Here is a 22,481-nt window from a genome sequence, read left to right on the forward strand (position 1 = left end):
TGCCTCCATGAGAATATATTCTTTACCTCTAGTCCCTCATTCTATCTGCCATGAGGAGGAGAGCTTGACTCATCATTCATCAGTCCTCAGAAAGCATGGTTTGCAATTGCACTGAACCAAAATCAATTTTTTTCAGTTTTTTTACTTTCAATTTTTTTTCTTCTTCACAGTGTTGTAGGCATCGTACAAAATGTTTTCTTGCTCCTGCTTATTTCAATTTGCCAATTTACAAAAAGTTCTCCAGAATTTTTTGTTTTTAAATCCATGCCTTGAATCTTTTCTTATGTTGTAATAATATTTCATTACTTGTATCTACCATACTTTGTTCAGCCACTCCCCAACTGATGACATCCACTTAGTTGTCAGTTTTTTCACTATAACTAAAAGTTTGTCTTTGAATGTTGTACATATGGATTGTTCCTTCTTTTAACTTTCAGGGATACAAACCTAGTAGTGGAATCTCTTTAGACCAAAGGGTATGCATAATTTATTGACTTGGGGGTACAGTTCTAAATTGCTTTCTTCCCACATATAAGGACATTTTAAATTGGGAATTTTTGGTGACAAGATGCTTTGACCCGGTGCTGTTCAAATAAAGGCACTGAATACAAATGGAAACATCCCATTCTTTTTTCCTCCAAGAATTTTTTTGTAGCATAAGCAATATGTGTCTTGTTTCAAAATATAAATAGGGAAATATGTTTTATATGATAATATGCGTACAACCTATATCATATTACCTGCCTTCTTGGAGAGGGGGATGTGCTTAGAGGAGGGGGGAAAAGAATGAGGCATAGATTTTTGGATATAGCTAATGTGAGAATTTGTTTCTTTTGGATCAGCATAGCTATTATAATTTATTACATATTTAAGAAAGAAACAAAAGAAACAAAGGGTCATTACTCCACATGGGCTCGTTTATGACTAATTTACAGTTTCTCTTTTTATGTATTAGAATATTGTGGTAGATCATGGGACAGAGACTCATAATGTGGGATTTTTGACTAACTGTGATTGTATGGAGTTCTTGAGTCATTTAACTGTAAGTACATCCTAATGTTACAGCCTAAAGAGGTAGTTTTAATGGTGGAATTTTACGTACAGTCATAGACAGATGGGGAAATGTCACAATGCCTTTTGTCACATTGTAATTGGACATAATTATTTCATATTTGGATAGCTCAAGTGCACCACTGGTGGTTCAGATTATCGGGTGGAAGACCTATGGGGAGACACAGGCAAACACGAGCTCAAGAACCTGAGTTCTAATTTCACTTCTGACATGAGCAAATTGCTTCACTTCCTTGGACCTCAGTTTCCTCATGTGTAAAATGGAAGGGACTAAACTAGATAACCTTTTAGGTCCATTCCAGTTTTCTATCAATGATGTTATTGTGGGTTGGCTTTGAGAGGTACATAGATTAAGAAAGTGTGTATGAGATTTCAGATTGAATGTAGACAGTGTCCCCATCAATGACATGGTGAAGTCATAAAGGCATAAATGGGTCCCAAATGGCTACTTTGGAAATCTACTAAGCTTGGGGGTGAAACTTTTAATGATAGGAACCCCTGCTCATTTAATCTCCCACTTAGTCCAGTTACATGGCCTCATGTTATAATCAGAATAAGATCAAGTCTAGAAAGCATTGTGGTATCAAGGAATAGTCATTCATTTTAAGTACTCCCACCAACTCTGTACCTGGGTAAGCCACCTCAATTCTGCCCACCCCCTCAAGGATAGAAGATTGTAAATCCAGCATGGTCTTGACCCCAAAGTCTGGCTCTTGCTTTAAGAAAGCTGGAAATGTTGGAATAGCCTTTTTCTTTCTTTTTTTAAGATGACCACAACAGGCACTGAATCTTGGCTTCTGGGTCTCCGTTTGTATTCACCTTATATACTACTGAAAAATTAAGAAATTATGGCAGCTGTTGCTTTCTTTGAGGGTGAAATGAGGTCAGTCTAGATAGTGGAAGGGTATGGTGACATCAAGACCCAGGCTAGGTGTAGGGACACAAGCAATATCTGGATGCTGACTTTTATCTAAATGTCATAAATTGATAGAATAAAGAGGAAAGTCAGGTGTAAATGCTGCAAACTAAAGAGGGAAGGATGCCAGCCTGTATGGGGAGAACTCAGTGAGCACATTATCTTCTTTGCTCCCTGCTCCATGTTTCCCTTATCCAGGTACCAGGCATGGCAGCTACCCTGAACCATGACAAACTGACATATATTTCAGGCATCTATAATAATGGATCTCATTAATGGAAAGGGTGATTTGTCCTTCATCCCTTTATATAGAATTATTGATGTATAATAGTATAAAGTGGCTGGTTACTTTAAATAGAGGCAGCCTGGGGTTGGCATTTGAGAATACTTCTAGCATTTCTGTGCCTTTCTTTCCTCTAAGGGACAATGTCATACAGTGGAAAGATCTCCAGTCAAGACCTTGGTTCAAATTCTACTTCTGATACTTCCTACTGGTATGACTTTGGGCAAGTCATTTGACCTCTTTGGACCTCAGTTTCCTTATCTGGAAAATGAAGGGTTGTAGCTAGATGGCTTTGAGGGGTTCCTTATAGTTCCAAATTTATGAATTTGTAGCAACTAAACTAATTCTATTGTAACTTGGGGAGGCAAGAGGAATTGTTCTTTTACATATGGGGAAATTGAGTCAAAATTGATTTTTATTATCAAGATCATATAGAGAAGTTATGGAGCTCAAACAAATGCCGACACTCCAAATCTGCTTCTTTATATTTCTGTGGCTTGAGTAAAACCATGGGTTGCTTATATAACAGTGTTTTGGAGTACTGATACATTTTGTTCAGAAAGATTTAAAGAACAGGATGACAAATATCATTCCTGCCTCCTCTCTCTCCCTGATCACTGTCATCTGTTGTGCTGTAAAGGGGGAAAAATGCATAAAATCCTTTTAGCTTGGTAAAAATGCAAATCCTCCTACTGGTCTTTTGTGTGGTATGCATAGACACACATTATATTTCAAAGAGAGCCAGCATTGCCAGTTGTGAGATGTTTATTACTTTAGCAAGTTGATTTTGACTTTCCAGAGTATTTGCCAAACTGAACTCTTATTTACTAAGTTTTATATTCAAGGATGAAGTGAAACTATACCCAGCCAAATTCTTTCATTCCCTCCTGGTAAATCCCATCGTCGTACCTGGCCAAGCCTTTAGATTTAGAGAACAACAATAAAATGAGAAGGAATGGAGCCCCTTTGGGGTGGATTTCCAACAGCAGGCATGTGGTTGGCTTATTTCAATCCTTTGATTTATTCACAATGAAACAAAAAGGATTCTCTGTCTTTACCATGACTTTGCTCGCCCTTTGCCATTGCTGTTAAAAATATTCGTCTTGTTTAGTAGGAAGAACGCAAGCCCTACAAAAGCTACCAGTAGAAGCCATAATAAAGCTGGTGACAATAGGTGAGATTTTAAAAAGCTTTCTGGAGATTAATGGACAACATGGAAACATTTTTTTTTCTGGACATGATCATTCAGTTTCCAAATATATGAAGCTCTTAAAAACGGTTTGCTTTAGGTAATGCTTCAAGGTCTAAAGTCTAAGAGACTTTTATCCCATTAGTAGCCATAAACCTTACCTGAAGAGAAATGAATTGTTCAGGGGTTACTTTTGAGTCTCTGTCTCTGAGTCACATTTTACTTGGCCATCGTTCTTTCTCTCTTTTTCTTTTTCTTCTCTTCAATTGTTCTCCAAGAAGTTATGAAGCCATAGCATCATCACATAATTCTGGATGCTAATAAATTTGAACAACTGATTTTCATACAAAAAGAAGTGATGGTAAGAAAATAATGATAAGAAAAAAGTCAGTGAGTAACTCACAGTAGGCACATAATGTGTGCTGCCAAACTCTATACTAAGCACTGGACCAGAATCTAGGATCCAAGACTTCCAAACTAGGATATGACATATTACCTGACCCTTGCCCCCTCACCATTGTCTTCTTCAGGGGAAGAGACTGAAATACAGTTTAAATACTTTGCCTAAAGTCACATAGCTAATAAGAACCAGAGTTTGAACCAGAAACCAGTAAAGATAATGATAGTAATAGCTAGCACTTGTTTATTGTTATGAGACTTACGAAGTGCTTTAAGTATATTTTTTGATCCTCATTAATAACTCTGTGAGGTAGGGGCTAGTGTTATCCTCATTAAACAGATGAAGAAAGTGAGGGTGAAAAACAAAAGATATGATCTGCCCAGGGTCAAATTGTTAATCAATGTTCAAGACAGAACTGGAACTCAGCATGCTATCCATGAAACCAAGCACAGCCTCAGGCTTATGACTAGAAGTCTTGTGTTTATATTATCTAACTTTGTCTCCCTATCAGTGACTAGCATAGTTCTGCCCTCATGAGACCAAGGGATCCATGATCTTTCATCAATGTAGGTATACCCTTCCTCCACCACTACAAATCATGCATGGCATCTCATACTTTTTTGTCCTTGTCCACATCTTTCATTAACTTCTTCCCAAGGGTTCAGCTAGGTGACTCACTGGATTCAGAGCCAGGACTGGAAACAGAAGATCCTGGGTTCAAATCTGAACTCAGATACTTCCTAGCTGTATGACCCTGGGCAAATCATTTAACTCCCATTGTCTAGCCCAGTGATTCCCAAAGTGGGCACTACTGCCCCCTGGTGGGTGCTGCTACAATCCAGGAAAGCGGTGATGGCTACAGGTGCATTTATCTTTCCTATTAATTGCTATTAAAATTTAAAAAAAATTAATTTCCAGGGGGTGCTTAGTAATATTTTTCCTGGAAAGGGGGCAGTAGGCCAAAAAAGTTTGGGAACCATTAGTCTAGCCTCTTCTGCCTTGGAACCAATACATAGTATTGATTCTAAGCTGGAAGGTAAGGGTTTAAAAATTCCCCTCCCTCCCCATATGTTAGAGGTCTTCCTCTGGGGCTTTAATAGTTGTAAGCATCAGTGTATCACTTGAGCTGTCCATCTATTATCCCTTGCCATAGCTAGTTACATGACCAGCCCATCTCTTTTTCTAACCATTCATTTCCTGGACAATATCCCTTATGTCATTTCTTGTAGATAAGTTATCACTGATAATATGCTGCAACCTATTTTTTCTTACTATGGATCTTCCTCCATCATCACTCTGATTCACCAACAAAAACAATCCTTTTGAGATTGGGTTAATCTATGTTTTGCATACATTATCATGTTACTTGCATGATATTGGTGCTTAAAAATATTGTTTAAAGTCAGGAATTAGCTAGGAAATCATTAAAAGGGTTTTTTTTTGCATTCTTCTCCATGTAATTTAACCTATTCACTTCCTCTTCAATTTTGAGTACAGTTAATTATCCATCTACAGTACCTGTCAAAGATAGGAGGGGAAATGGAGTAACTCAAATAGTACCCATTACAGAGGACGTGCTGTGAAAAATCCAAAAGGAAGAGGGAGTCCTTATATATAATATAATAATGTCATGCAGATGTTTCTGTTTGTAGATGATGTTTTAAACTTTTAATTTTTAAAAATTTAACAAAAAAATCTATTTTATCTCCTCCCACCTAAAAAACACCCATTGGGAAAAAGAAAAACAAATTTCTGAAACAAATATGAATGTTAAAGCAAAACAAATTCATGTACTGACCACATCCAAAAAATATTTGTCTTCTGCACCCTGAATCCATTACCTCTCTATGATTCATCATTGGTCCTCTGAAATTAGAGCTATCCAGTGTGTTGATCAGAGTCAAGTCTTTCAGGGTTAATTATCCTTTAAATACTATTGTTATTGTATAATTTATTCTTTATTCAAGTACACTTTTTACAAGTCTTCCCAGGTTTCTCTGCAACTATGCTTTTCTTCACTTCTTATATGCTATTAGTATTCTATTCCATTTATAAACAATCATTTAATTAGCCTTTTCCCCAGCTGATGGATATCCCCTTAATTTCCAGTTCTTTGTCACTCTAAAAAGTGATTCTATAAATTTTTTTGGATGTGTCTTCTTGCTCTTAAAAAACAAAACAAAACAAAACAAAATCCCTTTAGGTCTAGGCCTTGTGGTGTTTCAAAGGGTAAGCAAACTTTAGTAACTTTGGCGGAATAGTTCCAAATTGCTTTCCAGAATGTTTGGATTGCTTTTCAGTTCCACCAAAGCACTGATGTGCCTGTTTTCCTACAGATCCTCCAACATTTGTCATTTTCCCTTTTTCTCCTCTTTCCCAGATCGATGTGTATGAGGTAGAAACTCAGAACTGCTTTAGTTTGCCTTTCTCTATTCAATAGAGATTTTGAGAGTTTTAACATGGTTATTGTTTTACATGGCTATTTCAAAAGAATGGCATCTTTTGGAAATTGCTTGTTCATGTCTTTTGACCATTTACCAACTGGAGATGCCATTGTATTGAGCCTTAGAATGGTGAGCCTTCCTGAATGAGATCTAATGACACTCAAAAAGGAACATATTAACAATTTGCTGGAAATTAACAATTAACTGGAAAAAATGGGTAGAAAATGCCTTTTGCTCTATTTTTAATAAAATTATAGAATTAGAGCATGATGAGACCTTAGAGATCTAGTTCAACTCCTTTAATTTACAGATGGGAAAACTGAGACCCATAGAGGGATCTCGCAGCAAGTAGGATTTGAACACATGTCATTTGACTCTAAAGCCAGTATTTCTTTATAGATAGTGACAAATGCTTGTTTTTGCTTAGTGTATTGAGTGATCACTCTGAAAAAAAAACATTTCAAATTTAACACTTTTTTCCATTTTATTAAGTATATTTGGTAATGTTTCCAACTTGTCTCAAGACTCAAAAAGATTACAACTTTAAGCTCTTCAGGAAATAAATGGGAGCTGTAGCCACCATCCAGGATGGTTGGCAAGAGATGCCTGTCTGGTTAAAAGAGATTTTGGCTCCTTCCTGTTTCAATAATCTTTTGTCCAGATGGCAATGAGAGAATTTCCATTGAAACTGGGTATAAGGTGTTTTTCCATCATTTCCATGAAGTCATATGTGGGTGTGGGTGAGTGTGCATGCAAAGAAATGCTATATCGAGAATTCTCACTAATAGGCTACTCGATGTGGCCATTTATAGAGCCTCTTATTGTGCCTTTTCTTTGGGTGTAATAAAATACACTTAGTTATTGGCCAAGGGACCTCTATTAATGAATCCTTTTGTTGCTGATTTTTTATGTTTTCACTGGTTACACCACAGTACTGAGAACAGACGAGGTGCTTAATAAATACTTCTTGATTTGACTTGACTTATAGGATGCTTAGTGTATCAAGTAACTCATTTGGGCCTTTTCTGCAAAAGGGAAATGAATCTGATTAATATCTTAGGAAGAATAAAATTGCTTATTCTTGATCTCTTTGCTGGTCTAAAAAGGAAAATAACTAGGAAATTGAATGCAAGTATTATAATCTTCAAAGGATATATTGACAGCATGGGATCTCTCTCTTTTTTTAAATCAATCAATTTGACTTTATTTTATGTTTAAGTTACTGATTGTGTTTGTATATGTGTGTATGCATATCATCAGGGAGATAAATCACACTCATGATGGACATCAGGGTTGTAGTTGGGGTTGTGGATCAGTTTGGATACAAAGATTTATTGGGCACATGATTATAGAGTCCAACTAACTTGTTTTACAGATGAGGAAATAGAGGGCAGAAGAAATTTCATGTTTTCCTAAGGTAATATGAAGCCATTTTATAGTCAAGTCAGAATTTGAACATATATCTTCAAATTCAGTATTTTTATCATTTTACTATGCTGAATTCAAAACTATTAAGAACTGTTAAAAATGTTGTTCCCAATGACTCATAAGAGCAGATTTCTCTTTAAAATATTAAGATACGTACTAGGTAATTAGATGTTTAAAGTTAAAATGACTTTCGTACTTGAAATTGAGGACTTCTTAACATCACATTGTCCTTGTTTTAAGCATATAGTTTACATACATTTGCCCAAATTTCATATATGGAAAATTACAGTATATAGGAACCAAGAAATCAAGAGTTTGATTAAACCAACCCATTATTATTCATATTTGAGATAAGTTGCTTTTGATCCAAATAGCTCAAAAGTATTGGGAAGACATACAGGATGGGATCTCTAAGGAAGCGACAATGCCCAGGTTAAACAGAGCTAGAGAGACACAAAGTGAGCTGCCATTGTAAACTTCAAGATACATGATTGCATTGCTAAGAAACATTTTTTTTATTAATAATAGGAGGAGGGGCAGCTGGTTAGCTCAGTGGAGTGAGAGTCAGGCCTAGAGACAGGAGGTCCTAGGTTCAAACCCGGCCTCAGCCACTTCCCAGCTGTGTGACCCTGGGCAAGTCACTTGACCCCCATTGCCCACCCTTACCACTCTTCCACCTATGAGAAAACACACCGAAGTACAAGGGTTTTAAAAAATAATAATAATAGGAGGAAAGTCCTGCATTTGAAATGTGTTTTCCTTGTTTGAGTACCTCAAGTTATAAAACGATATTAATTTTTTGGTTTCGAAAAACATGTTTTATTGCATCTTGAATCATTCCTCTATAAAGTCTTTTTTTTCCCCCTTAATAATAAATTACATCGTCCAGGACTTGGCAGGTTCAAAGGTGTGCACTGGAATAGAAATGAGTTTATCCCAGATTGTATTTTATATAACCCATTTCAGGAGTTTGGTAGTAAGATAAAGGAAGCCAGATTCTCCATCTTTTAGAAGTTGTATAACTTGTTTCCTTCCAGATTTGTCTAAAAAGATGTTAAATATATGAACTTCTTTCTGCATGTGGACAACAAGCATGGCCTCTGTTTCACTGGATATAAAACGAGTCCTTGGTGACTTCCTTAGAATGGTGAGAGTCCCCGCGATGGTCAGACGATCCAAATGGACATTCCTAATGGATTAAAAGCCATATCTAGGGAAGAGGGCATAAGTGGAGGCTAAACCAACACTGTAACACTATCCCTATTATTCTAACAAGTTCTCATGTTTCTTGTACCACACGTTAAAGCTCTCTTCATAACAATTGCCTACTTAGCATTCATAGGCGAGTCAGAGATTTACAATTGGAAGGGACATAAGAGATCATCCATCACCTTGTTTTATTGATGAGGAAATGAGTTTGGAGAAGTTATGAGTTTTGCCCAGTTTAAACTGGTAAGTAAGAAGTAGGCATGGGCTTTGAACCTTGATACTCTGACTGCTGGTGATTCTGAAATAGTAAATTAAATGGTATTTGCTAAATTAGAACCATTTTGATTAAATTCTTTCTCATATATGTAAATTATAAATATATCATAAATAATATATGTAATGTTATATCTAATAAAATAAAATAAATTATAAATAAATATAAATATACATAAATATAAATTATTTGTTTATTATTTTTTCAAATGAGCATAAGTACGAAATTGGTATTGCCATTGGCTTCTATGTCCCTCACATCTTGCAAGTAGATCAAGTGATTCTTGATTGAGAAAATTTCTGAAATCTTTTGGCCTTTTTGTTTGGGTGATTATTTTATATTGATTAAAACTTCATTAATTAATAAATAATAAAATAATTTTTAAAAGAGCTAGCATTTTTACTCTTGTTATCCTCATTTGACAGATGAGGAAACTGAGACAGAGAGAGGTTAAGTGACTTGCCCAAGGTCACAGAGATAAGCTTCTGAAGCAAGATTTGCCAAGATCTTTCTAACTCTAGTTCCAGGACTTTCTCCACTCTGCCACCTAAATGCCTCAGAGGCAATTGCTTTTCTCTCATTAATAGGCCAAGTGGGAATTGTTTATATGCCATTTATTTATTCCAGCTTTTAAAAAAATCTAGTAGTGATTTTTAAACTTTAAACACTCAATGCTCTAATCATGTACAGTTGGTTTAACATGCCACTTGAAAGTTAACTTATTGTCAATCACATTTTAAAAGTTATATATATTTTTATTTTTTTAAACCCTCACCTTCTATCTTGGAATCAATACTGTGTATTAGAGGGCTAGGCAATGGGGGTCAAGTGACTTGCCCAGGGTCACACAGCTGGGAAGTGTCTGAGACCAGATTTGAACCTAGGATCTCCCATCTCTAGGTGTGGCTCTCAATCCACTAAGCCACCCAGCTGCCCCCTAAAAGTTATATTTTGTAAAAAAATGTTATACAGTATTAATGATGGACAGCATCTCCTACTTTTCCTATTGTACAAATTATTTGTCAAAATGGCTGTGAGATATCGGTGTAATCTGTAAGCCACTTGCCTCCTTCATTTCTTAGTCCAGAATGATTTTCTTAAATATTTTTCACTGTCCTCCTCAATTCTCTTCTTTGCATTTAAGTGAATGAATATTCATGTATATGCCACTAACTAGCTATGTGACCTAGGGGAAGTCATTTCTCTTCTGTGGCTTTTTGTTTAGTCATCTGTAAGATGAAGGATTGGCATTAGATGATCCCTAAGTCACTTCCCAACTCTAAATCCTCTGATTTTATGATTTCAAGGGCTCAGTTCAATTTCACAACTACTTATTAAGAACGTACTATATTCAAAGAGAGGGAGCATGGCATAATAAATAGGAAGCTGGCCTCAGAGTCCAAAGCTCAGGTCCTGCCTCTGAAACAGATGGACTGTCAGAGCTGGGGTAAGACACAAGTATGCTCCCAAAGCCCCAGGAAATACTGTAAGGCTTGAAGTTTCAGAGGAGGTGAAGATCTATATTGGCAGAGGCAATTTTCTCACTAATGCTTCAAACAATGAAATAATGGATGTAATTATTTTTAAAAATTTGTGCAAGGTACTGTGTTATGAACTTGAGATACAAAGACAAGAGGAAAGTCTCTATCCTCAGGGAATACATTTTCTATCAATCTTGGCAAATCCTTTGTAGAATTCATTATTATTATTGTTCCATTATTATCCAAAGATCAGCCTAGATAAGCTTAGTAAAGCTCCTTAATGAGTTGCCTGAAAGGTAAAGAATTTTTTGAGCTTAGCAATTCTTGAAAACCATTTCCCTCACAACTCAGTTCATGCTTCAGATTTCCTTCTCTTTAGTCTCCTTCTCCATTCCACTTTTCCATCACCCTTTTATAGGGTATTTTCTGTTTTTCTTCTATTAAAAAACAAGCTCCTTGAGGTTGGAACTATCTTTTTTGTATATTCTTGTATTCATATCCCCAGAACTTAGTCCAGCGCAGTGATTCCCAAAGTGGGTGCTACCGCCCCCTGGTGGGTGCTGCAGTGATCCAGGAGAGCAGTGATGGCCACAGGTGCATTTATCTTTCCTATTAATTGCTATTAAAATTAAAAAAAATTAATTTCCAGGGGGCTAAGTAAAAATTTTTCTGGAAAGGGAGCGGTAGGCCAAAAAAGTTTGGGAACTACTGGTCCAGTGCCTGGCAAATAGTAAGGACATATAATTGTTTTATCTATCTGACTAGTACATTTAAGAAGGATTGTGACCTCGGTTAATTGAGGGGAGGACTTACTGGTGTGAATCATAGGAGCTTGAAGTGTTGAAGTAGTCATCTTCAACTCCACTCATATAATTTCTATTTTTTTACATAAAATTGGCATTCGCAGCCATTTTTCATTTGTTTATTATACTATGTTTCAGATATTTTAATAGAGGTTTTTCATGATGAAAAAACATATTCCAAGTCTTCAATATAAATGCATTAAATATTAACAGTAATATGTATATGTAATAAGTGCCAAAAGAATGAGATAATCTTTCATAGGAATTCTACAGAAGAAAAGAGTACCATGAGCTGTGATAATGAAGAAAGGCTTCATAGAAAATGGAGGACTAGCTCAAAGGATGGGTAGGATTCAGAAGAAAGTCATTCTGACAAGGGCATTGGTATAGTCTGTAAAGATGGGTCCAGTTGGCAATGGTTAAGCAATGATGTCACAGCAGAGGTTAAGCTGGAAGGACTAGCAGGGGGGAGGGAAGTGAATGAATGGAATTCTTTCTCCTCCCCCCCTCCTTGGCAGTCACTACCCCTGTAAACTGTTAGAACAGAATCACTTTTTGACCAAGAATAGAGACTATTTGGACTTGGCTATCCCAGGGCTAAATTGGCTAACATATAGGGAATAATCCTATAGAAATCAACAACTTCCACATTGGAAGATTATTCCTAAAGCCCCAGATAGATTAAGTGCTTTGGATGACTTCAAGCAGCAGTCCTGCTCTCTGGATTACAGCTATGCTCAGAGTTTGCCTGGATGAAGATTTGGCTATGGTAATGTATGAATTGTGTTGGTAAATCCTGAAAATATAACTCTTCATTCCCCACAAACTTAACAAGGGAAGGGATTTATTAATTCAGGGAAACAGGGAAGTAAGGATAATTTTAGGATGGAGGGTGAGGTAAAACTATCTAGTATCTTCAGGATATTGACAGAAATAGCAATCCCCCAGAGGGGAATGCCTTTAAATAAATTTATTCCCCTAACTCCCTCACAAACTAAACTTTCTCTTAAATCTAATGTTATCAAGTTTAAGATAATGAAGGTAATCTTGATTGTAGATCTATATTGTTAGAGATTGACTGGGATACTGCATATAAGGTATTTTCACAGTGCCCACAGCCTCTTTATAGTCAAATGGAGTATGCAGCAAAGAAACACCTGGCTCCCTGAGGTTAGAGATAAGTTAGCTGAGAAGAAGCAATCCTACCTCTTTCCCAACACCCAGCTCCCCAAAAAGTGAGTTTGCCAAGCTGGGTGTCCTGTTTTTATACCCACATTCTTAATTGCCCCAACTACCCCCTCTCATGCAGTTCTGGGGGGGGTACTATGGAATTCTGTGAAGCAGTTCACCCCACTTAAGATCATGCATGTTACAGGTCAAAGACATAAAGATAAGAATGTACAAATCACATAGAACAATCTGTATGGAGCAGAGGATTTTCTATAAGATAGTATACTAAGAAAAGATAGGAAAGAAAGATTAGGAACAGTCAGTAAATAATCTTGAATACTATACTAGCATAAGGAGCTTGGACTTTAACTTGCAGATACTTAGAGGCCATTAAAAGATTAAAAAAAAACCAAACCCTTACTTTCCATCTTGGAGTTAATACTATGTATTGGCTCCAAGGCAAAAGAGTGGTAAGGGCTAGGCAATAGGGATTAAGTGACTTACCTAGGGTCACACAGCTAGAAAGTGTCTGAGGCCAGATTTGAACTTAGGACCTCCCATCTCTAGGTCTGGCTCTCAATAAACTGAGCCACACAGCTGCCCTCCCATTAAAAGATTTTGTCCAGGGAGGAGAAAGGGAATGCAGAAAGATTTGAACAAAGGAATGGTGATTAATATGGGTTTTTTTTTCATTGGATTGACATCAGTGTCTAGAAGAGATTAGGGATTATTTTAAATCAGAAGTGTTATTTAAACAATCCAAGAGTAAAGTAATCTGAGTCTGGGGGTGGGGGGTATAGCATAAAGGAATGAAGATACCCATTAGCGTTTGAAGGATCCTCAAAAGAATCTAATCAAAGAACTACCAGAAGCAGGAGTTTCCCCTTCCCCATCCAAAGAGCCTCGGCTGGAGTTAATTGGGGTGGGGGTGGAGGGGTGGAGTCACCACCCTTAAGAAGTAGTACATTTGACTCCAGCTAGAAACGGTATTTAATTTCATTCTTTTTCTATGCTAAAGGCATGGCATTTCATCAAAAGAAAGGCAGAAGGAGAAAGACCTGATGTATCAGGGTCTTTGACTTAGTTCTAGATGCTAAATATAAGACCAGAGAGCATAAGGAGTATATTTTATTTTATCTTTACAATCTTTCCAAGAACACTGATACGGTGTTCTTCATTGAGTAGTTGCTTAATATTTGTTCAAATAGAATGGAAGCCACCATCTTCCTTGGTCCAAATTAAAGTAACAAAACACCACAAGTTTCATTCATAGCCCTTGTTAGGAATCAAATATAAAGTTTGAGAGTACCGAGTCATAAAGCTAAATTCAAGGGAGATGTATCACATGCAAAGAATGAGCTTTTGGTGACTCATTAGGTAGCAGTGTAGTTATTAGGCTTTACTTACCCATCTATAACAAAACCTGTTTCTAGTTTCAATGAAATAATAGTTTTCCTTCTCCAAAAGGAAGGCCAGATGTTACAAATATCCACAAAGTTTTTATTGTCCAAGAATGGAGTCAGGGGTATTGGGCCTGGAGTCAGGAAGACTCATATTCCTGAGTTCAAATCTGGTCTTGGACACTTACTAGCCAGGCGACTCTGGGCAAGTCACTTGACCTTTTTTGCTTCAGTTCTTTATCTTCAAAATAAGTTGCAGAAAGAAAGGGCAAACCACTTCATTATCTCTGCCAAGAAAACCTCAAATGGGGTCATGAAGAGTCAGATTTGACTGAAAGGACTGAACAAAACAAAGAAGTGCAAAAGAAAGATCTGACCTGAGGGACTCTTGCTGTCTTGGCTCTTTGTGCCTGTGGGTCTGACTAGTAACAGAGTTGAAATAACCCTGAGGCTATGGATAATATTCCCAAAGAAGAAGCAAGTCAACATAGGAAGCTATGAAGAAGGTAGTAAAGCAGCTGTAAGCCAAAAGAGAACGAGAAAATGGTGATGAAATAGGGGAAGCAGCCCAACCACTGGGATCAGTAATTTAGCTAGAAAGCAGCAAGAGGCAGTGTGAGGTTATTTCAACCTCAGTCAGTGCATCAGTATTTTATATATATATATATATATATATATATGTTGCCCTTGATATAAGGGTTATTTTTCTTACTATTTGCCTTGCTAATCTGTTTCATTAAATGCCTTTGTTTGGAAAAAATATTTTTTCTATTGCATCTGGACAGAAATCTGCTTACCCATCTTTTCCAGAAAGATTTCATCTTTTCTTCCTTTCCATAATTTAATATGATTTCTCTTCACATGTTCTGTATTCTAGCCAAACTAGCCCATTTGCTGTTCACTGGACTTGGCATTCACCCCTTGCTTTTGTGCTTTTGCAAAGGCTGCCCTGCATCCCTAGAAGACCATTTCTCATAATCTCTGTCTTTGAATCCTTAGTTTTCCATCAAGCCTCAACTTAGGTATTACCTCTTACTTATCCTGATTCCCCAAGTTTTTTGTTTTCTTTATGCTATTTCCCTCTTCAGTTTATATTGATCTGTTTACATGGCAAATGAATGAATAAATATTGAACATCTATGAAAAGCATGAAGGAATTGATTGGTTTCATAAATAAAAATGTCCAACCTGTCACTTGGTCACCTTATTCTGAATGACTTCAGTTTGGCCATCTCACATTTTTAATTGTTTCAAAACTATTTAGGCTCCCATCAGGATTTGAATGTTTTGAAATGAGTTAAGTCACTAAACATCACCAAATCATAGATTTAGATCTCAAAGGGTCCTCAGAAGTCATCTAATTTACCTTTATCTGGTTCTTTCTTTAGAGATGAGGAAACCAAGAAAAGTGAAGTAAGTGAAGTCCTTTGCCAAAAGCCATGGAACTAGTAAATGATAGCAGTTCCTCTTCTGCTTCACTCCTATTGACTGCCAATTGCCCGCAAGTCTAAACTCTCAGAATGGTCACAACATAGCAGGTAGAGTTCATTCTTTCTTATCTTTTGATTATTTTTATGATTAAGTAATCAAATAACTCTTTTTTTTATCCAGAGATGAAGATGAGGGGATGACTGGATTATGAGGGATCATCTTGGCTATTTGGGTGCCATCTTGGCAAATATTTTTCAAAAGAGCCATTGAGAGGTGAAGACAAGAATTCAGCAGGGACTAGAAGACAAGCTTAATGTTTCCCAGCCCGCAGCACTTTAAGGAGCTTTACAAATGAGCCTGGCAAGAGACTCGCTTCCTTTTCAGGAGTCAGTCCCAACTCAGTGGCACAGGGAATGCCCATGAGGTATCCATGAGCACTAATGAGCTCTAAGCTTCCCCTCCTATTTTGTAATTTCTTAAACATAAACACCATGGCTAAAGGCTCTTTTCCTTTGGGTTGGATACAAGTTGCTTTTCTACAAAACGGAGCTGTTGCTGTTTCTCTTCTGAACTGACATAAGGTCTCTTGTCGAGAGATCCAAGGCTGACTGTGGGCTGGTTTCATTCTCCTGGATAAAGTATAGATAAACAACAAAAAAATGACATTGGCTTCCATCTCAGCTAACTTATCAAGCCCTCGAGAGTGGAGTCTACCTTTGATTACTGATGTGGGTCGACCGTAGTTATTGCATCTGATACAATAAACTGTTTACATAGCAGCCCTTTTTACTGGTTTTAAATCTTTGCTAGCTGCCAGTTGCTGAAGCTGGGGACTGCCAGCTGGCAGACAGAGAGGGGCTTGTATTTGAGCTGATTGAGGTAATTAATGGTCTAAACTGTCAGAAGGTGACAAAAGGCAAAAAGTTCTTGCCCTGGGGTCACAGCTGGACCCTGGCCATGGGCTCCTGATTTGCTAGTAAAACTAATAAGGGCAGTAATATTGGTATTAAATTATAAAATCAAAAGCCAGGTTGAAATTCTGGTGTTTTCTTTTTTTCTTTTTGTCCTGGCAGCTGATTAGTTATTACATTTCACAGGGATCCTGCAAGTGCTAGCCAGTGCTGGAAATATCAGCAGGAGTCCATTTTGTCTTTACTGTGTGAAGGCTTGGGATGACCCAGAAAGCAAAGACTGGGGATTCCTACTTTGACTCTGGTGGGGGGAGAGGAAACCTTGAATAGCATGTAGAAAAATGAGTGTTTTGTCTTGCGTTACAGAAGTTAGAGTTTGAAAATAAATGAATGATACTTAAATTATTCATCAGAGGCGGGCTGGAGGGGATAGTGTGGAAAGTGCTAGATGTGGTATCAAGAACTGGGTCTGGACATTCTGGAGAGCAATTTGGAATATGCCCTAAAGGTTCTAAAACCATGCATTGACAGAGCAATGATACAACTAGGTCTGTGTCCCCAAGAGTTTAAAAAATAAAAAAGGAAAAGGATCTAGATGTACAAAAATATTTTTAACAGCTCTTTTTTTTTTCCTGGTGGTTACAAAGCACTGGAAATCAAAGAGACACCCATCAATTGAGGAAAGGATGAAAAAGTTGTGGCATAAGATTGTAAGGGAATAAAGGATGAGCAAGATGGTTTCAGAAAAATATTTGAAGACTTATATGTACTAAGGCAAAGTGGAGTGAGCAGAACCAAAAAAACATCATTCACAGTAACAGTGTCTTGGATATAAAGATCCAAGACAATTCTGAAAGAATTATGATGAAAAATGCTACTTACTTCTAGAGAAAGAACTGATGGAGTCTAAGTGAAGATTGAAACATACTTTTTAAAACCTCTTTTATTATTCTTAGGGATTTTTTTGGAGGGGGGTCTGTGTTTTTTTACAACATAACTAATATGGAAATATGTTTTACATGATTATAGATGTATAACCTAAACAAAATTGCAGAAGTGGGAAGGGAGAGAATTTTGAACTCAAAATTTAAAAAAATGAATGTTAATTGTTTTACATGTAGTTGGAAAAAATGAAATATTTTTTATAAGAACTGGGTTCAAATCCTATCACTAACACTTGCTTAGATGTATGATCTTAACTTAGTTACTTTACTTCATTTGAGTATCAGTTTCCTCATCTGTAAAATGAATCATAGTTCTAGAGCTGGAAAGGACCTCAGAAGCCATCTACTACAAGCCACCCTGGCATTCTAGGAATTCCCTACCCAGAGCTCTGGGCAGAGCCCAGCTTTTTCAGCTTCCTCAATGGGTGATGGCAGCCTGTGGCAGCATCCTTGGTCCTTTCCCTGAACGTCAATGTCTGACTCCCATCTGCTAAGTGTGATGCTGGGATCAGTGACACTAAAACATCAGCTTATTCTTTTCTAACTTTGTTCTGATTTCCACTGAATTTAATGGGATTTGTTTTTATCAAGGGAAATTTCAGCAAGACTGCAGAGGTACTATTTTTCACTGTCTAGTTTTCTTCTCCTTCCTTCTTAGCTGGAACATTTTACAGATGAGAAAACTAAGACCTGGGAATGCAAAGTGACTTCCCTTAAGTCATATAAGTAATAAACATCAGAGGTAGGATTTGAACCTGAGGCCCCTGGCTCTCAATCTAGTGCTCAGTCCACTGTAGCACAGGATTGCAGTGGGGTTCAAATAAGATAATGTACGAAGAACATTTTGCAAACCTTGAAAGTGCTGAACAAATGCCACTTATTATTATTAAGTGATAAGCACGAGTAACCTTATTATTTGCTATACAGCCCAGACGCACTCATGTTTTTTTATTTACTCTTACTTTGTTAGTATTAACTAGGCTCATTTTTAAAAGCCAGCCATTCAGATGGTCTGGTCTTTGTGAAATCTTTTCTTGGATTTATCCTTATCCATCATCTTTCATTTTAAATTAAAATCTAACAGGTCATTCAAGTCCTTACAGAATTATAACACATAAGATTTGCTATATTGAATCGATCCATTCATCTGCCAATGCGATTTATCTTTTGCTGCTCTATCAAAATATTCCTACCTAATGGGATATGATTTGTTCAATAATAGGTACTTACACATAAGATTTGAAAAATTCAGAAACTAAGCCAAACAAAACCATGCCGTAAAACTTCTCCCAGAAAATTTTGATTATACATCTTTGCCAACTAATGGGTTCTTTGAACTGAAGCACTTAAGTGCTTATTCTCAGACTTCTGGGAGACTGATTATAGAATCCTAGAATTAGAGAGCTGGCAAGAACCTAAAGAGGTTATCTAATCCAGTCACTTTATGTTTTGCCCTCTTAATGAAATGAAGGGTTATTTCAGATCAATGAATATTTAATGAATGCCTATTTTGTACTATGGACTGTCGGAGGTACAGAGAACTTTGAGACACAGCCTCTGTGAAAGAGAACCTTCCAATTTAATTGGAGAAAGTAGGCATTAATTGATAGAAATTAATTATAGGAGAAATAATTTGAGAAAGAGTTTCCTAACAAATCTCTGCCTCTACTTTTCCCCTACAACCCATCCTTTCTTACTGCTCCCAGAATAATCTTCCTTTAGTATAAAATTTGATTTTGACACTTTCCTATAACAACAATTCTTCAGTTCCTTACTGCTTACTGAATAAAATTCTAACCCCTTGTAGCTTTGCATTCAGCATTGCTAGTCTAATAAAATGAATAATTCATTCAGCCTAAATAATTCTTAATATTTCCAATCTTCATTCATATTATTCTCCTCCATTTATTTTTTTTAACCCTTGTCTTCTGTTTTAGAATCAATACCATGTGTTGGTTCCAAGGCAGAAGAGTGGTAAGGGCTAGGCAATAGGGGTTAAGTAACTTGCCCAGGGTCACACAGCTGGGAAGTGTCTGAGGCCAGATTTGAACACACAACCTCCCATCTCTAAGCCTGGCTAGCTTCTCCCTCTTCCATTTATTTTATGATCTAGGTAAACTGCATTACTCTCTGTAATACTGTAAACTTTCTTGTTTCCATTGCTCCATTGGAACATTTTCCCACTGCCACCAACTGCAGCATTCCTAACATTTTAACTTAAATGCTAGCTCCTTCCTGAAGCCTGCCAGTCAGTAACAACCCTTTCTTGAGCTTTCATAGTGTCTAAGAGAGAATTGGAACTTGTTTGTCTTGAAGTCCAAAGCTCCATCTTTGGGGTCTTCTAGTAACACAAAAGCTCCATGTCTCATTTAGATTTTGGTATTTTCTACACCAGAGGTGGGAAATACAAGAGCATTGATCCTCTTCATCTCCCAGTACTCTAGAGTGCTGTTCAAACCAGATTAAAATGGAATTGGAAAATGTTTAACGAAATAAATAAAAATACAAGAGATGAATTTATAGACACACACACACTATGTATATGTATACATGCATATACATAATACATGTCCATAATATTAATGTTTGGTTTTCTAAGTCAATATGTTGCCTGCAGAGATCTTTAAGCACAGATTAGTGGCCCCTTTTTCTAATTGAGTTTGACACCATTACTCTATACCTAGGACATTGGTGTGAACACTATAAGCCTTGGAACAAATACTTGTCGAATTGAATTGATATAGTGAGGATTTTGCTGGGCAGGAAGGAAATAAAAAGTATTTTTGGTAAGAGAAATTTCATAAACAAAGAGATAGTAAGGGGAATAAAGCATTAGACATTTATAAGAAAGTCCAATTGGAATGGAATTTTTGGAAATGTAAGAGAATTAGAAATTAAGGGATGAGAGGCAGTTTGGTGGCTCAGTGGATTGAGAGCCATGTTTAGAGAAGGGAGGTCCTGGGGTCAAATCTGGCCCCAGACACTCCCTAGCTGTATGACCCTGGGCAAGTCATTTAACCCCAGTAGCCCTCACTGCTCTTCTGCCTTGGAACCCAGACTTAGTTTTGATTCTAAGATAGAAGGTAAAGAATTAAATAAATTAAGAGGTAACTGGAAAAAATATTTCAATTAGAAAAAACAGAACACAAGTGAGAAAAATATATAAAATTGGCAGCAATGAGAGAATAAATAAGGGTGGATATAATTGTTCAATGTAAGTTTGTAGTTTGCTACCTATGATTCCCTGGAAGCATACCCATACACTTTGTATAAAGTCGTAGATTTCTGTTGCATATTGGGAAGGTATTTTTCCTAAATGATTCTGGAAGAATTACTCATCTTTTTTCCCCATAAAAATTTGTACAAGTTCAGAATCTGCCAAAATACTCTTTATTATTATCATCTTGATATGGAAAGAATCTTTGCCTATCTAATCCCGTTGAAGAAAAAGGGAATATTCTTAGCATGTACAAAACCAAAGTTACCACCTCCTACTCTCAAATAGACTCCTTCTCATTCCCTTATTTCTATCAATGACCCAGTGATTTTCCCAAGGCATCCAGGCTAGAACCTTGGAGTCATTTTGACTCGATCTTGTCTTTTCCTTTCCCCACATCAAGTTTATTATTAAATCTTCTATAGCCACTCTCCACATCTTTCATCTACCCTCTTTTCCAATCTAACTTCGATTCCCATAATTCAGACCTTCATTAATTCTCTCCTGGACTATATACTTCTAGCCTTACCTCCCTCCTCCAATTCAATCTACACACCAGCTCGAGTAAGTATTCTAAAATACTGCTCTGTATCTCAAAAACCTTAACGGGCTCCTCGTCGTCTATTAAAGTATACTCCAAATACTCAGATTTTCACTGAAGGCTTCTACATGTGGTTCTAATTTTATTTCCCATTACTCCCCTCAATCTAATTGATGCTTCAACCAAACTGTACTGCTCAGATTTTCTTTTTTTTCTTTCTTAAAAAAGATATTATGAACTTAATAAATATCAACATATCAAATTTATGAAAATATAAATAACTCCCCACTGGTACCTCTAGTCCATCACTTTCTCTTTCAAGAGCTGTGTAACATACTTCATCTCTAGTCTCCTAAAGTCCTGACTGACTGTTGACTGCATTGAGAAGGAATTATTATTATGTGCCAGGTACTGTGTTAAGCGTTTCATAAACATTATCTTATTTGATCCTCATAATAATCCTGGAAGGTAGAGGCAGATATTATTCCCATTTTACAGATGAGAAAACCGAGCCAAACAAGGGAGAGTGACTTTCCCAAGATCACACAGTTAATAAGTGTCTGAGTCTGGATTTGAACTCAAGTCTTTCTGACTTTGGGCACTCTATCTGCCTGTTCCATTGAGTCAGAGTTCTATAGTTTTTCAGTGCTCTCTTTCTTCATATCACTGTGGTCATTATGTCAGTCATTCTCCTCCTCCTGTTTATTTCATTCTGCATCAGGTCATTCATGGGCTACATTTTTTAAAAAAAATTATATTTTCTCCAGTTGACACTTACTTTTTTTCTACCTCACCTCTTCCCCTGTCCCTGAAAAAAAAAAGAAAAAGAAAACAAACCCCTTGTCATAAATATGTATAGTCAAGCACAACAAACATGAGCCACATTCAGAAATGGGTCTGATTCTGCATATTAGTCTACCACTTCGCAATCACACAGGCAGTCTACTTCATCCCTGGTCCTCTGGAACTGCAGCTGCTCATTGCACTGATGCAAGGTAAATCTTTCCAAAATGCTCATTTCAGAAAAATATATTATATTAATACTACCCCTGTAGAGTACCTGTCTCCACATCTAGTCCTGCCGTACTCCATTCCATCATAGATGATTCTGCTAGATTTGTCTTTCTCCAATTCTGCTTGGATTATATCACTCCTCTAACCTATATAAAACCTTCAGTGACTCCCTATTTCCTTCCATGGTAAATCTAAACTCTTCTGCCTGTCTTTTCGGGTCTCTAGAATTTGCCCTTCAAGACTTTTCTTGTTTAATTTGAAAACTTCTCCTCTCTCTCTCTCTCTCTCTCTCTCTCTCTCTCTCTCTCTCTCTCTCTCTCTCTCTCTCTCTCTCTCTCTCTCTCTCTCTCTCTCC

The sequence above is a fragment of the Gracilinanus agilis genome, chromosome 6, assembly GCF_016433145.1.
Source record: "Gracilinanus agilis isolate LMUSP501 chromosome 6, AgileGrace, whole genome shotgun sequence".
In the NCBI taxonomy this organism is placed as follows: Eukaryota; Metazoa; Chordata; class Mammalia; order Didelphimorphia; family Didelphidae; genus Gracilinanus; species Gracilinanus agilis.